Source organism: Chinchilla lanigera, unplaced genomic scaffold (genome assembly GCF_000276665.1).
Source record: "Chinchilla lanigera isolate Chin_1 unplaced genomic scaffold, ChiLan1.0 scaffold00182, whole genome shotgun sequence".
In the NCBI taxonomy this organism is placed as follows: Eukaryota; Metazoa; Chordata; class Mammalia; order Rodentia; family Chinchillidae; genus Chinchilla; species Chinchilla lanigera.
Genome location: NW_004955583.1, coordinates 788,634 through 799,947, shown reverse-complemented (window position 1 = coordinate 799,947; position 11,314 = coordinate 788,634). Strand labels below are relative to the sequence as shown.

Sequence of the window (11,314 nt, the reverse complement as noted above, 5' to 3'; positions counted from 1 at the left end):
TCATGAATTAATAAAACCTGGGTTCAGCCCTGGGCCAAGGCCTTTGTTCCAGTTAGCTGGTGACCTTTTCACTGTAGGACCCCTTGGCTCCTCGTAACTACAGATACGCCTTAGTGTCTTTATTCTCGCCATGGGTTGCACTGGCGGTGGTAGATTGGAATTAACTTGCTAAAATTCCAGTAACTTTTCCATGGGATTACAAATACAAACTTCCTGGGCTGCAACAAGGACCAGGAAGGGCTCTCTGTAACTGCCCGAGTGACTGTACTTGTAATCTTATTGATTGGTTAGCGTTCTGTCCCACCCTAAGCCTGCCTCACTCATGCCTTTGCTCAATAAAATACCCTTGAGGAGCGGGGTCGGTGGGCGACCCACTTCCCGGGCCTCCTTCTGTCCCTCTCAAGGCTTTCTTTCTCTCAGATTCTTCCCGCTCTTAACCTCCATTGTTCCTACAATTCATTCTTTGATTTTAGAAAACATGAACTCAGCATTTTGGACATCCAGCAGGTTCATTGCCCTACATCAAGAACACAATAAGCGGGGGCTGGGGATTTAGCTTAGCGGCAAAGCTCCAGCCTGGCAAGCACAAGGTCATGAGTTGGATTCCTGGTACGGGAAGAAAAAAACAAAAACAACAACAAAAAAAAAAGAATACAATAAGCTGTGAATTGGGCTCTGGACCTGTACTTTTGGCCTGTAAATTACATTCCTTCCCTTGGACCTCTGCCCTGAAGAAAGCAGCAATATGAGCGGGCAGCAGATCATCACTTCACATCCATGGAAATTGCTTGCATTCCACCAAGGCCCACCACAGGGGAGCAGGCCAAGCCGCAAGAGCTCGCCTCCTAGAGCACCCACCTTGAGGACCTCAAACCCGCCAATGTGCGCAGCCGCACACCGTAAGGCACCTCTCTCTTGAAGACCCCGACTCTGTTCCTTTGAGTGCATACTTTAAATTTCTGCCTAATACATCTTTCATGCTTCTTACTGACACATCCAGAAAATTCTTTTTCTGAGACGGGAGTCAGTGAACCTGCAACTTACCTCTATGGGTACAGTAGGTTTTGGAAGTTCTCAGTGATACAGGGGAAATACCACTCCCAACCTGCTGGATGGCAGATATGCCGAGTTTGGGTTCCCCAAAACTGAACAATGAATTCTAGGAACAATGGGGGTTAAGAGTAGGAACAATTTATTGGGGGTGGGGGAGAGAGAAAGAGAGAGAGAGACAGCTCCTGGGAGACAGGAGGGGACCCGAGTGTGCTGCCCACGAGCCCACTTCTCAGAGGAAGTTTTACAGAGCAGAATCACGAGGTGGGCACAAAGTCACGAAATGGGCACAGTGTGGGTCAGAGCTATGATGAACCAGTAAGGTTCTAATACAGCCACTGAGGTAATGTTGATCTGTGGGGAGGCAGGTCACGGAGCAAGTGTGCATGCAAAGAACAAGCACCTTAGGAAGGGGTGGGCCAGGAGGGCCTGCTCACCCGCCGGGGTGACTGACATCCATCCAGACTTTATTGGACCCGGTGATGCCAATTATAGTATAATCTTCAATGTACTGTTTATCCCTTGGGGATGTCCTTATCTTGAGGCCTGGGATTCAGTGACGTACCTCCAGCCACAGTTGTGCTGTGTTTTCATCTTCTGCCCTGACTCCCCCGAGGGCCCAGCCCTGTCTGCCTGCCTGGAATATTTCTACCTAACTTAGCTGTGTGTAATATTTCCCTTTCTGAAGAGGTAACCCTAACTGCCATGAGGAGGCAAGGGGTGGTGACTGTTCTTACTGCTTCTGGCTGAGGCGGGCCATGGCTGTGACTGGCAGCCAGCGATACTCCACAGAGAGGCTGTCCAAAGCCCCTCGATAGACGGCAGGCATTCTCCTCGTGGGTAGGCATACAGCTCCAAGTACGGAAGAGCAACGGCTAAAGCGACAGTTAAGTGTGCGCGGCCAAATGGTGAGCCTCTCTGGCTGCTTCCTGAGGGAGAGTTACCTGCTCACAGCCCAGTCTTTCAGCCTTGATTGCCTTTTCCTGGTGGAAAGATGGCAGAGTTTCAGGAGGAACATGTCCTTATTTGAATGGCTGGGCCTTCTAGAAGTAGAGTCTGGTATTTAAGAAGTCCATTGTCCGAGAGCCATAGGTTCCTTTTGGAAGAAAGAAGTCCTGTTACACTGAGAGGTGTACGTACAGTGAGATCTTTGCTGAAAGTCAGCCTGGATGCCTCGGAACCAGGAGAGCTGCGGCAGCCCCAGCTCTAAGGCACACAGGCCGTCTCTTTGCTACAGTGTCTAATCCGTGACACAGATGCCCTGTTGAGCAGATTCTTGACCCTGTGTAAGTATTCCCAAAGCCATGCCCTGCCTTTCATCAACATACAGATTGAAGATTTTCTTTTTATTTTTTGGGTTTTTTTTCCAGTACCGGGAATCGAACTCACGACCTTGCGCTTGCCAAGCAGGTGCTGTGCCGCTGAGCTAAATCCCCAGCCCAATGTACAGATTGAAACCATGTCCTGACATAAGTTCAGTGCTGGGGCATTCAGAAGTGCTTGTTGAAGCTTCTGGAATGCACTTTGGGCATCAGGTTTCCAGGTTAAAATATGAGTATCTACTTTTTCAGCTTCCTTTATGAGCTGATACAGGGGTCTTGTGATCTCACTGTGCCCTACTACCAAAGGTGACAAACACCTGTGATTGCTAGGAACCCCTCAGCTGTTTTAGGGTCTTGGGCTTTGGGAAGGAAAGTACTGGTTTAAGTCTCTCTTCCCCCAGCCTTCAGGTTCCCTTGGATATAATAAGGCCCAAGTATTTTACCTCAAGCCTGCAAAGTTGTGCCTTAGACCTAGAGATCTAACCTCTGCCTGCTAGAAAATTCAGCAAAGCACGAGTGCCTTCACGAGAGAGTTCCGCAGCACTGTATCCCCTGCATACTGCAGGACTGTGGCTTGGGAAGATTTAAAACACACCAAGTTGGGGCTGGGGATTTAGCTCAGTGGCAAAGCGCCTGCCTGGCAAGCACAAGGTCATGAGTTTGGTTCCCAGTACCGGAGAAAAGCAAAACAAAACAAAAATAAATAAATAAAACACACCAAGTAATGGGAAAGCATTTTCCAAAAAGATGAGGGCTGTCTCTGAACCCTTGAGGAAGCACAGTCCAAGTGAGTGGAGAGGCCTGGTCATGAGGATTTTCAAAGGCAAAAGGCAACTGGAAATCTGTGTGCAAAGGAACACAAAAGAAGGCATCTTTTAAGTCTAACACTGAAAACCGGCCGGCATCTTCTGGGATCCGAGAAAGGAGAGTGCAGGGGTTAGGAACCACCAGGTGGATTGGCACTACGCCTCGTTTACCAGTCTAAGGTCCCGCACCCACCTCCACTCCCCACTGGGTTTCTGAGCTCCCAGTCTGGAGAGCTGCAAGGGCTGTTACAGGGCACAAGTAAACCTTGTCTCTCAGTTGTCGATTTGTAGGCAACAGTCCTTTCCTAACTTAAGGCTTTGGAGGGTGTTGTCTCTGGTGAGGAAAAATAATGGGATCTTTAAGATGTATTTGCACCAGGGCAGCTCTTATTGTTCTTTTCATTTCGCCTTTAGCTCCCCATACTTTAGGATTTAGTTTTCTCTACGAGAGGGGAGCAGCATATCTGACCCGGGTACAAATACATTACAGTATTTAAGCAAGATATCTCTCCCCAGGAAAAGAACTGGACTCTTTCAGGCATAATCAAAAAGGAATGGGGGGCGCTGGGGATTTAGCTCAGTGGCACAGCACCTGCCTGGCTAGCGCAAGGTTGTGAGTTCAAGTCCCAGTATCAGAAAACAAAACAAAACAAAAAAAAGGAATGGGGCAAGCTAGGCATGGTGGGGCACACCTGTAATCTCAGTACTCAGGAGGCTGAGGCAGGAGGATCACCCTAAGTTTGAGGCCAGCCTGGGCTACATAGTGAATTCAAGGCCAGCCTGCACTACATAGTGAGACCCTGATTCAAAAAAAAAAAAAAAAAAAGGAATAAGAAAAAAGAAAACCATCCCAGTTACAGCATAAGGGTAGTGAGAAATACCGAGTTACCTCCTCTCCAGTGACTCTTTCCACTGAAGTATAGTGGCTGGAGAGAAGGCCAGGTCATCATGACTACCCAGGGCTCCTTCATGAAGATGACAGTCCAGCTGGAGGGAGGAGGTAGAGAGTGCCCTGGGCCCTTCAGTCTTGCTGGACCAGCTGGTAAGATGGGTCTGAACTCCAGTGCCCCTGCCGTGACGACTTTCAGTGGTCATCTTTGCAATCAAGGCATGGTCTAGGGCGTCTCTTCATGTGCCAGTTCTTACCACAGCCCCTGCTGAGATGGGCTGGCTTTCTGCAGTGGCAGCAGGTGAGGTTAGCTGTCCAGCTCCTCTTGGAGCCCCGAGAATCAGACTTAGAGTCTATTCCTTTTAAGGCCACAGTCCAGGCAGCCGCTTTCTCGTGGTTTCTTTGTTTTCTCCCCTTGGCCTCCTCCTGGTCTCAATTACAAAATACTGAGGAGGCAAGGGGCCAGGGGGGGGGGGTGGTGGTGCAGTGCCTGCCTGGCGGGTGCAAGGTCCTGAGTTCGACTCCCAGTACCCACCCCCCAAAAATACCGAGGAGGCAATCCTTTCTAAAGTATCAAGTGAGCTACCTGGAGCAAAAGCCATCTTTTGTAGCTTTTTCCTACTACCTGAAGCTGACTGGGTAATAAATTTGTCTCTAAGAATAATCCATCCTTCTACTGAATCAGGAGCCTGGGATGTGTTTCATCAGAGCCTCTTATAAACAATCTCAGAGGACAGAGGGGGGCTCACCTGTGTCTTCATGAATAGCTGACAATTTAAAATAATTGAAGGGCTTAGTTTTCATCCTTCTTAGACCCTCAGGAACACAGATCTGGCTCCTATTCCAATCTCCCGTCTGGTTGTTAGGTCAGCAGGGGTTTTGTGTAGGGACTGCGTGGGCTCCAGTGGGAACTGGCTGTTCTCCTGGCTGCCTGTCCCTTGGCCTTCTAAAATTGACAATATGAGCCTGGTATGGTAGCACATGCCTGTGATCTCAGCACCTGGGAGGCTGAGGCAGGAGGATCACTGTGAGTTTGAGGCCAACTTGAAGTACATAGTGAGACCCTGCCTCAAAAGAAAAAGAAACTAAAGTTAACAATACGATATTCATCTCCAAATGTAATAGCAACTTGTAATGCTGCTCGTCTCTCATGAGAAGTCAGTGTTTGACTTAAGAGTAAAGTACATCTTTCCAGTTTAGTTCATAGGGCTGGGTAAGGCCTCTACAGACCTCAATGTACTTATCAGGGTTGTCTGAAAACTTTCCCAGATCTGTTGATCTGCCTGAGGTCACTGAGAGGAGAGGACATGTGGACAGGGGAAGGGCCAAGTTCTCCACCACCTCCTGGAAGAGGCACTGTCCCTGAGGGGCTTGAACACGGTCAGATGGGGTCGGTGGAGCACAGCAGAGGCTTCGATTAAGGCTGGCTTGGAAGCCTCATCCTTACAGTCCAGAGGGCATGGCAGGGAACTCCCGGCTCTGTGATAGTGGATGAAGTTTTAAGGTTGCCTTGGAAACCGCATCCTCAGGCGCAAGAATAGTAGATGAGCCTTTGGTTAAGGTTCCCTTGGAAACCTCATCCTTAGGGTCCAAAGGGCACAGGAGGGAACCGCAAGCTCAGTGATGGTGGAGGCATCTGACTGCACCTGAAGGCCCAGAGGTGTCTGGTCTCCCTGTGGCTCACATTTGCATTTTGGTTTTTTTTGTTGTTTGTTTGTTTGGTACCGGAAATCGAACTCAGGACCTTATGCTTACAAGGCAGGCACTGTGCCACTGAGCTATCTCCCCGGCCCTGCATTTTGAACACAAGTAAGGATGATCTCTTAATACAAAGACAGTCTGGACATCAGGTAATTCTGGCCATTGTCCCTCTCTCTTACTGTACAGTTCTAGTTGTAAAGTAGCATCATAATCAATACTTCCCTCCGCATTCCATTTTGCTTCTAGCGGGTAGGCTGGCCATGCACAGGCACAGAAAAATATTAAGCAGTTCTTTTTCAATATGTAAGGGTCAAACAATTTCCAGGCTTAAGAATACATTCCAGAGCAGTAAGAGAATTTGGCATTGAGCTTCCCTGCTGTAAAACAACAAGGGGAAAGTAGGCGTCCCTTGTAATCCCTGCTTGGTCTCTATGTCCTCTCAAGCTGTCCCCGAGGTGACCTGCTCCAGAGCAGGTGGCTGCCATGAGGAGAGTGACTGCAAGATAGGCTGAGTCAGACTGGCCACCTGGACCAACCCACACCTTTGCCTTCTCTGGAGACTCCCACTCCTGCCTCCAGCATGTGCTTCCAAAAACACAAGCTACAACTGCTGCCACCTGTAAGCCACGTTTAAAGAAGGAAGCTTTTTTTTTGGTCTTTTTGAGACAGGGTCTCTCTATGCAGTTCAGGCTGGCCTTGAGCTCACTTTGTAACCCAGGCTGGTCTCAAACTAGCAACAATCCTCCTGCCTCAGCCTCCCGAGTGCTGGGATTACAGGCGTGCACCACCACACCCAGCTTAAGAAGGAAGCATTGCTAGCAACGTTAAACCAATAGTCAAGAGACCTGAACGACTGCATTCCAATTCTTTCAAAGAGAGTGAGGGAGAAACTCAAAGGCAGATTGGAAGTGGCTGGAGCACTTCCCAACCTGAGAAAGAGATCACTCCAGAGACAGGGACAAGAAAAGGCTCAGAAAAATCCTGCCCTGGGCCCGAGGGCAAAGAAATCTCTAAGACGTTTGTGCTGTCTACCTAGTGACTGAGGCAGTCTTCCTTAGCAGTAAGATAAAGCAAAGTTTTACTCAAAATCCACTCCTAAGTTTCTGTCTCTTTTTCTGCAACACATTTGTGAACCGCACAGGTTAAAACTTGTACACATTGTCCAGCAACCATAACGTACGCATTAGCAAATCACTTCCCTGCTGCACACACATAAATGATGAGAAGCAGGCCCAGGAGGGAAGAGAGGGCCAGGAGGATTCTCCCTTTTTTTGTTGGTCTTTTTGTTTTGTTTTTTCTCCCATACTGGGAATCGAACTCACGACCTTGTGCTTGCCAGGCAGGCGCTGTGCCACCGAGCTAAATTCCCAGCCCCCTCTCCCTTAAGCTGAATGTGTATTGGTCCCTTCAACACTGTGCTTGAGGAAACAGCTCCTTCTGGTCTCACCCAGATTGGTCTTTCCACAGGGTTGCAGGTTCAGTTTCCCCTGCTCAGGAGACGACCCAGAACATGTGAGCAGGGACATCCTCATGTGTGCTCTCCTGGACAGGCAAAATTCCAGAGGCAGGGTGCATGCTCCCCACCTGAGCTGACTTCCCTGCTAGGTGTTAGCAAACGCTGGATTTCTATGGGCTCAACCTAAACGATCTTAGTTGTTGCTAAGGGAGAGGTTGATGTTGGTGGTGCTGGGGATCGAACCCAGGGCCTTCTGCATGCAAGGCAAGAGCGCTACCACTGAGCCACACCCCTCAGAGGGAGAGGGTGAGATCATTCAGGATTCCTCCCTCTTTGCTCTTTAGTAGAAGCATCCCTTCAAAAAGAAATTTTAAGAAAAGGAAAGTAGGAGGTGACGGGAAAAGATCCGAAACGAGATTGTCTTTTCTTCTTACACTGATGGGGAGTAATTGAGACAATGTACCCGAGTCTTCCCCTCAGCCTGGAAGGATGAGCGTAAGGACTCTCAAGAGCTGAGATGGTCTCCTCACCCGTGGAAGGTCAGACCTGCCAGGAAGCTGAGGCAGAGCAGCCTCAGCATTTCCTCCAGAGTGTGGAGGGGGCTCAGGCCCCCTGTCCAGGGAAACCTGCCCGCCAAGTCCTAAGAACGGCTGCCAGCCTATCGCCTTTTGACTGGCAGAGTCCTATGATTTATTAATAGATATGTATACTTTCTAAATATAAACCACATTCCATAGAAATCCATTTTACAGCGTTTCATAAATTCACATTTTGGTTAGTATCAAGGTCCACCAGGGGGCGCTCTAACATTACTCTTCCCTAGAGCTGCTAGCTAAAATAAGACCACAAACCACACAGCAGCCAGAATGAGTCCAACGGGTCACGCAAGGGGCACCAGTAAGTTCAGCAACTAGCGAGTCCAACGCAGCAGGTACAAACAGGAACACAAGACCTTGCCTGCAAAAGTAAAATGTCCCATCAAAGAAACATCATAATCGTCCCATGTTCTCAACTTAAATTTGTCGTTTGAACAAAAGTAACTCGTAAAAAGACCAGACATAAGCTGCACTGTTGGTGAGAATGTAAACTAGTACAGTACAACCACTATGGACTCTGCACGGACGTTCCTCAAAAACCTGAAACTAGAAATTCCACTTGGGCTGGGCATGGTGGTGCACGCCTGCAATCCCAGCACTTGGGAGGCTGAGGCAGGAGGATATTTCGAGTTTGAGACCAGCCAGGGCTACAAAGTGTGCTCAAGGCCAGCCTGAACTGCATAGGGAGACCCTGTCTCAAAAAGACAAAAAAAAAAAGAAAAGAAATTCCACTTGACCCAGCTATTGCCCCTTCTAGGTTTCTTCCTAAAAAGATAAAGACGGGGCTGGGGATTTAGCTCAGCGGCAAAAGCGCCTGCTTGGCAAGCGCAAGGTCGTGAGTTCGGTTCCCGGTACCGGAGAAAAACCGAAAAACCTAAAAAGATAAAGACATCGTGCTGCAGACACATAGGCAGACCCATGTTTATAGCAACGCAGTTCGTGATACCTAAATCTTAGGAGTAGACTGTGTGTCCGTCAGCAGATGACCGGACAAGGAAAATGTGGTATTTACACACAAGGAGTGTACTCTGCAGTAAAGGAAGATAAACTTGTGTCTCTGGTAGGAACATGGCTGCACCTTGACATAGTTAATGTCAAGTGAAACAAATCAGACACCAAGCTTAAATACCTCATGGTTTCCCTTACACGAGAAAGCCAGAGTGAAAATAAGGAACAAAATAAAAGGTAGGTCATAGGAGGTAAGGAGACAGGTAGTTCTCAAAGGGGAAGGGGGGCGAGAGATGGGGTGGGGAGGGCGGGCAGGGGTAAGGGATGGAAACATAGCTGTGTTGTGACAGGGGCCACTTCCAGACACGAAGCGTAAAGAGGGCTGCAACACGTGCAAAAAAAAGGCACGTGATCAAGAGGTGGCTGGAAGGGGCTGGGGATTTAGCTCAGCAGCACAGCGCCTGCCTGGCAAGCGCCAGGTTTTGAGTTCGATTCCTGCTACCGGAAAAAAACAAACAACAGCAACAAAAAAAAACCAAAAAAGAGGTGGCTGGAATGAGGAGGAAGAAAAGAGATTTAAAAGGTGTTAAGTGTATTATGTACATGTGCTGATTTCCCACAAGGATTACTGCATGCATGTACTAATAAAATAAATTGGAAAAAAATTCAAGGCATAAGCAATTGACAAACAAGGATGACAATTTCTGATTACCTGAATTAGTCACAAACCAGAATCCATGAAACAAAAGCAAACTCTCAGGGCTGGGTATTTAGCTCAGCAGCACAGCGTCTGCCTGGCAAACACAAGGTCGTGAGTTCGATTCCCAGTACTGGAAAAAAAAAAAAAGGCAAACTCTCACCTCCTCCCAATGATCTCACTGGGACCTCCAAATGGTACAGGGGAAATAATATAGTAACTCCCAACCCACTGGACGTCAGATACACTGAGTTTGTGCTTCCCAAAATGGGAGAATGAATTCTAGGAACAATGGAGGCTCAGAGCAGGGAAAATTTATTGAGAGAGAGAGAGAGAGAGACAGCTCCTGAGAGACAGGAGGGGACCTGAGTGTGCTGCCCATGAGCCCACTTCTCAGAGGAAGTTTTACAGAGCAGAATCACGAGGTGGGCACAAAGTCACGAAATGGGCACAGTATGGGTCAGAGCTATGATTACCCAGCAAGATTCTAATACAGCCGCTGAGGTAATGCTGAGCTGTGGGGAAGCAGGTCATGGAGCAAGTGTGCATGCAAAGAACAAGCACCTTAGGAAGGGATGGGCCAGGAGGACCTGCTCACCTGCCAGGGTGATTGACGTCCATCTGGACTTTACTGGACCGGGTGATACCAGCTACAGTATAATTCTTCAATTTCTTCATCCCCTGCGGACCCCAGAGGCCCGGTTATTCCGTCTCTCTCGTGAGGCCTGGGCTTCAGTGATGCGGACCCAGCCACAGTTCTGCCCTGACTCCCCTGAGGGCCCAGCCCTGTCTGCCTGCCTGGAATATTTCTACCTAACTTAGCTGTGTGTAATACTAAGGCCCTGTTTGTGACAGTGGCACACACTTGGAATCCCAGCCACCCAGGAGGCTGAGGCATGAGGACAACTTGAGCCCAGGAGTTGAAGACCAGCCTGTACAGCGTAGTGTGACCCTGTCTCAAAAGCACAGGGTCTGGCTGGGGGCGGCTCAGGGGACCAGCGTGTGCCCAGCATGTGCAGGGCCCTGGATGCAATCCACAGCACTGCTCGGAAGAGGAAGAGGAAGAGGAAGAAAAGGGGGAGGGGAGGGGAGGGGAGGAGGAGGGAAAGAAGAAGAACAAGAGGAGCAGGAGGAGAAGAGAAGGGGCTGGGGACATGGCTCAGCAGCACAAGCGCCTGCCTGGCAAGCACGAGGTCCTGAATTCGATTTCTGGTACAAAAAAAAAAAAAAGGAGAAGAGGAGAGACGACGAGGAGGAGGAAGAAGTAGGGAGAGAGAAGGAACAGGAGTTGGCCCTCAGGACCCACCATGCTGGGCCTCTGGTTTAAAGTTGAGGTCTCCTCCCAGGTGTGGTGGTGCGTGCATGCAATCCCAGCACTCGGGAGGCTGAGACAGGAAGATCACTGTGAGTTCGAGGCTAGTCTGGGTTCCATAGTGAGACCCTGTCTCAAACAAACAAAAAGAAAAAGACAAAGTTGAGGTTTCCTCTTCCCGCCTCCACACAGCCAGTCCAGGGACGCTCGCCTGCCCGCAAAGCCTGGTGGCTGGGGCGTCTCAGCGGCCACGTGTGACACGGGGCACGCAGACCCCCGGTCAGCCCTGCTTCGGCCGTATTTCAGCATAACTTAGTTTTATTCCCAGCCCTGCACACCTAACGCCAGGGATGTGCTCGGAGAACCGTGTCACTGGGGGATCGCTTGTCCTCCAAAGCACTTGCATAACAAAGTGAATTCCCCATAAGAGGTAATGGAAATTCACACGACTCATTCCACAGCCCAAAAATATTCATGTAAAAATGATCACAACTGTAATAGGGTACAAAATAATAAAGAAACACAAAATACACAGAA

The 11,314-nt window shown here is 49.1% G+C and overlaps 2 long non-coding RNA genes across 2 annotated transcripts; both read right to left on the bottom strand.

The window, feature by feature from the left end:
* Positions 1-1,183: 1,183 nt before the first annotated feature.
* On the bottom strand, positions 1,184-4,521 carry LOC106147568. Its single transcript, XR_001232502.1, has 3 exons — positions 4,068-4,521; positions 3,091-3,214; positions 1,184-2,146 (listed from the first exon to the last, which is right to left on the bottom strand). It is a non-coding gene; the product is annotated as an uncharacterized LOC106147568 (long non-coding RNA).
* Positions 4,522-7,964: 3,443 nt separating this feature from the next.
* Positions 7,965-10,881, bottom strand: LOC106147567. The gene is made up of 4 exons (XR_001232501.1): positions 10,772-10,881; positions 10,064-10,146; positions 9,481-9,562; positions 7,965-8,181 (listed from the first exon to the last, which is right to left on the bottom strand). It is a non-coding gene; the product is annotated as an uncharacterized LOC106147567 (long non-coding RNA).
* Positions 10,882-11,314: the final 433 nt, after the last annotated feature.